Source organism: Podarcis tiliguerta (genome assembly GCF_965153285.1).
Source record: "Podarcis tiliguerta genome assembly, chromosome: 12".
Classification (NCBI taxonomy): Eukaryota; Metazoa; Chordata; class Lepidosauria; order Squamata; family Lacertidae; genus Podarcis; species Podarcis tiliguerta.
Genome location: NC_139545.1, coordinates 44,094,894 through 44,100,281, shown reverse-complemented (window position 1 = coordinate 44,100,281; position 5,388 = coordinate 44,094,894). Strand labels below are relative to the sequence as shown.

General features: G+C 44.8%; 1 long non-coding RNA gene across 1 annotated transcript; it reads right to left on the bottom strand.

Moving 5' to 3' along the window:
• Positions 1 to 954: 954 nt before the first annotated feature.
• LOC310661131 lies at positions 955 to 5,120 on the bottom strand. Its single transcript, XR_014503755.1, has 2 exons — positions 5,017 to 5,120; positions 955 to 1,273 (listed from the first exon to the last, which is right to left on the bottom strand). It is a non-coding gene; the product is annotated as an uncharacterized lncRNA (long non-coding RNA).
• Between the last annotated feature and the right edge of the window lie 268 nt (positions 5,121 to 5,388).

The window sequence follows — 5,388 nt, the reverse complement described above, 5'->3', positions numbered from 1 at the left end:
TATTATATTGTTATGAGGGTTTTTTTGGGGGGGGTGAGTGGGGAGGAAGTAGGCTGTATGAGAGACCCTCCTAACCCCTGGATCAAACAAGTATTAAAATATAAGCCAGGGTAGCTTGCTGCGTTGAGGTGATAGCCTGGGTGATGGGCCATTAAGGGAAGAAAGGAAGTGACTCTGTGTCAGAAGTTAAATGGGTGGGCATTCCTCCCACAACTGTTAGTTAGTTAGAAAGACAAAAGACCAGAGTGGAGAGCTGAGTGATATGAGTTAGAAGCTGGGTGCAAAAGCGGCAGGCTGGAGAGAAGGGATGGAGAGAGAGAGAGAGAGAGTGAGTGAGAGGCCCAATTTCTACTAGAATCCAAGACTGTGGCTATGAGAGAAGCAGGACATTTATGGGGTGAGCCCTCCATCATAGGCTCAGGTTGTATATATGTGTAAATAAACTATATATCGAAAAACACAACTCTCTCTGCTATGCTTCATTCCAAAGGAAACATGGACCCTCAGTTAGTGCCAGGAAACCCTTAAATCTCAAACGGCTCAGAGATCGGGGTGGCACACGCAACAATATTGTGCGGGCAATGTATGCTTAAATAAGGATGTGCAGAGCCCACGCAGCGACATCCATTCTTAGTAACAAAGGCCTTTTAACCAAGGACGAAGAACAAAGCGGGAGCGATTGCGGAATGAGCTCTTGGAGCAATTATTAAATGCCTAGCCTTGGAAACAGGTTTTTTTAAAGGCGAAAAAAAAATCAAGAGGAGAGCCTATTGTGTCATTGTATATAGCATTTTCATTATTCCCTGGCAGAGCCAATATTTCCAGCACTTTAGAGGAGCTAATGGATCACACCCAGCTGTGCACATTCAAGGAGTGCATTGGGGGAGGGGGAGATTGTGAGGTGTCGCGAGTTCCATTGTTTGTGCTACAATCTGCTCTTTTTTAGAAACAGGGGAGGGGGAGATTGAGTCCTTTAATTGGCAAAGGGGTCCTAGTAATAGGTTGCTATTGTACGAAAGTGTAGCAGTCAAGTGTTCTGAAGGCCCCATAGTAGGTTTCATTCCCAGCTGTAAGGAAGAGTTTCCACTTTACTATGAGGGAAGGGCAATTCTGTCAATTTCAGCTTCTCGGTTTCCGATTCTCCCATTTTTAACGTCAGCTTCTCAACGTTTACATATCTGTGGGCAAATTCTTCTTTGGAATGTTCTAAGGAAAATCCACCAGCCTTTTAGTGCAAATTTCTCTTGTTAGCCATGTTTCTATGCGTTTCCCCCTAACGCATTTGGAAAAACGAGACACGGCATGAAAATGTGTCTATCCATAACTGGTGGCAAAGCTTTCTTCCCACTGTCCCTAAGCCGCCCCCTTGATTTCCGCTCTTGCATCCCAACACCCTCTTCACCCCCTTTGCTGCCAAGAAAGGGCAGCTCCTAAATGGAATGGCTGCTCTGCTTGTGCAAAGATGAATAAAAGGATGGGTAGATGCAGCTTGAGACCAGAACAGAGTATTCACTCTAGAATACACAAGAGGAACCTGCAACAAAATGCTGCAGTGCAGAGTGCTCACCGTTCAGGATTCTAATGAATCCATTCCTTTCTCACTACTGCTCACCATAGTTTTCAACTCCACCCCCAACAGTCAGCCCTCCACACCAAACATGCCCAATTCTAATGGGGCATTTTCATAAGGGGGTGGGGTTGATGGTGGTTGTTTTTTGGTACCTATGCAAACCTCAGGATTTTCCCAAGCCTGTGATTTCCCCCCCTTTCCTGTGCATGGATACCAGTGCCGGATTTACGTATAAGCTAAACAAGGTATAGCTTAGAGCCCCACTCTCTTGGGGGCCCCACAAAAAACTAAAGAAATAAAAACCTGGATGTACATTTCCAAAATAAAAGATAAAAGACAAATAAAGTAAAACCTACATACAGCAACAGTGGCAAATGGCTTTAGATACCTATCAGGTCCATAAATTACCATATAGCATATATTCAACACAAAAAACAGCGACAATTTTTCGTTGACAAAGGACAGCTGGACATATAAAGGGCCCCATTACCTTCAGTAGCTTATGCTTTTGAATTATGTTGCTGGAGGAGACTCTTGAGAGTCCCATGGACTACAAGAAGATCAAACCTATCCATTCTGAAGGAAATCAGCCCTGAGTGCTCACTGGAATGCCAGATCGTGAAGCTGAGGCTCCAATACTTTGGCCACCTCATGAGAAGACTTGACTCCCTGGAAAAGACCCTGATGTTGGGAAAGATGGAGGGCACAAGGAGAAGGGGACAACAGAGGACGAGATGGTTGGACAGTGTTCTTGAAGCATGAGTTTGACCAAACTGCAGGAGGCAGTGGATGACAGGAGTGCCTGGCGTGCAATGGTCCATGGGGTCACAAAGAGTCAGACAAAACTAAACGATGAAACAACAACAACAAACCTTCAGTAGCTAAGGGCCTCATCAAACCTAAATCCAGCCCTGATGGATACTACTAGCCTTGAAACAACATTCACAGCCGGAACACCAGATAATAGAGCAGAGGTGGGAAACCTTGAGCCTAAGCGCCAAACTTTGTCCTCTAGACCTCTCTACCTGGCCCTCACGACTTGTTCACAACACTTCTCCTTAGACCACACCTCTCGTTGGTCCTCCTTAGGTGTTTTTGCCAGTCTGAAATACCTCTTGCTTGATTGGATGCAAGATAGAGAAGGGGTTGGATTATGTGCCAAACCAGCCCCCAGCACAAAGGCAATATTTGCATTTTTTGCCCCTCCCACTTTTGCTTTTGGCCCCACCCACCACTGGTTTGTGGCTCCCAGAAGGTTGCTGAGCAGGGAATGTGGCCCTCAGTTTGAAAATGCATTCCTACCTATGGTATAGAGGAAATGTTTTCCAGTCCTCACCCAGGCACTCCTTTCCCATTCAGCTTCTGTCCCTGACGATCGTTACGATTGCCTTCCCTACCTGAGCAAGTTGAATGGTGGTGACATCACCCTTGTTTCACAGAGACAATAGCTTCCCCCTTCCCCTTTCATTTTTTTGTACTGGGCAGATGGCGAAGCATGCATGTAAACAAGTTAGATCACCAAATATTGATTTTTCATGCCCTGTATTATATTTTGCATCTTTCAGCAAGAGTTTACTTTGCAACCAAGCCAAAATTTGCTAACAAGCACATGATGTGATGCGGCCAAGTGGGCAGGGAAGAGAAGACAATTGCTTGATTCACTCGTGATAAATACCTTCTGAGGTACCTATTGTTTAGGGCTCCTGGATCCATTGAAGAGACAGCTGAAATGCTAATAAATGACATCACCCTCTGTGACTCCAAAGAACACACGGGACAAGGTAAAATATCCGTTTACCTCAGGATCACACTAAACCTCTGCAAACAGGCCACATATTATAAAGCAATTGCAAAGAGGAGTTCATACTAAACACACAGAGAGAGATCCAGTTACTAGTCATGCCAACAGCAGCTTTGCCTGCTTAATTTCTGCATTTTACTTATTTATTTATAGTTTATTTATTTCATAAAATTCATGCACACTAGATTGTCTCAAAGTGGTTTACAAAAAAGAGAAAACAATAAAATTCTCACCAAGAAAAAGATCAACGGCAATAGCTTAAGAAAAGCTAAAATAGCAACAAACTAGAAACAGATTTAGACTCGTGCCAGGTTTCTAAATATCTGGGTAAAGGTAAAGGGAACCCTGACCATTAAGTCCAGTCATGGCCGACTCTGGGGTTGCAGCGCTCATCTCGCTTTATTGGCCACGGGAGCTGGCATACAGCTTCCGGGTCATGTGGCCAGCATGACTAAGCCACTTCTGGCAAACCAGAGTGGTATCTATTTATCTACTTGCACTTTGACATGCTTTCGAACTGCTAGGTTGGCAGGAGCAGGGACCGAGCAACAGTAGCTCACCCCGTCACATGGATTCAAACCGCCGACCTTCTGATCGGCAAGTCCTAGGCTCTGTGGTTTAACCCACAGCGCCACCCGCGTCCCTAAATATCTGGGTAGGTGCGAAAAAGAGAACAGTGAAAGTGCTTGATATCAATAGGCAGGGAATTTTAAAATGGTGTGTTGCCACATTAAAAGATTCAAGTTCTTACAAATGTAGAATGATCTCAAGTGCAGTTTTGCTTTTGTCATATTTGTTAGGATTGTTTGCGCGCACGCACCCACCCACCCACCAGGCCCGAGGCTTGATTTGGCAATTCACATCAGCCCTGACCGAGACAATCTGGACTTGGCCAAACCAGATCCAGATTGTAAGAAAAGAATGGATTACATTGACTTGCGTTGGGAAACCAAAACAGTTATATTCCATTCTTAAAGCTCTTTGTGTACTCTCTCTCTCCTTTTTAAAGATGAGAGGTATATTAAAAAGAAAAAGAAAATCATTACTAGCCACTATTACTTTTGAAACTTCAGAGACATAAGAAAGCACTCGTAAAGATTCTTTTGAGGTGGGAACTGCTTCCTTACACACAACTGATGAAAAATAGATTAAAAATTAAACATTTATGACCCGAGAGGAACTGTTCAGAAGACTTTGCTCCGAAGAACATATGTAACAATAAAAGCCAGGCTCTCAGAATGGGAGTTTTGCCTGTTGTACTTTCTTAATTACCGTGCATGCGAGCTTTTTAAGCCTCTGATAGGGTAATAGCACAGTTGTCAAGTGTATTATTCCCTCGGGGCATTTTCTGTACAAATTCTACAGGGGATGTTCCCATCCTGACGGGCTCAAATGTGGTTTGCATTACCAGTAATGGGAGTTCTGTGCTTCATCCAAAAGGCGAGTACACCCTGGTAATTATAACTAATAATCAACAGGAAAAACCACCTACGTCGCCGCGATAGTATCGCGGAGACTGGTAATCCGAGTGAAGTGTTTGCTCCATTTCTATTGAGGCAAAATTCAGGTGCGATAGCGGAATTCCTGGATCAAAGCACTGGCACCGCTCAAGCATATATTTTAAATGCAAAGAACCAGAGAATACCTGGGAGAACAAGTAAACAACGAGGTCAAGGCCTTGGTTCCTGAGAAACTGAAGCCTCCCCCACCCCCCTGATTCCCAACATCCATTGCAGCAGCCTGCTGATGGGAGAGCCACGTTCTCCTGTTGCCATGGTGATGACAGGTGAGGTCAGTGAAGGCAATGGAAGAGAAGAACGGCAAGCTCACCATGTTGACAGGGATGTATCTCCCAGCTTTGCCCCGATTGGAAAACACAAGGGAAGTCGGAAGCGGCAAGTGTTGCCTGATGGTAATTAAAGGCAGGCAAGTGAAGGTTGCAGGTGGCTTCCCAGGGGCTCCTAGAGCTGGTTGTGGAAAGATCTGTCAGTTTGGTTCTCCTTCTGCACACACACCA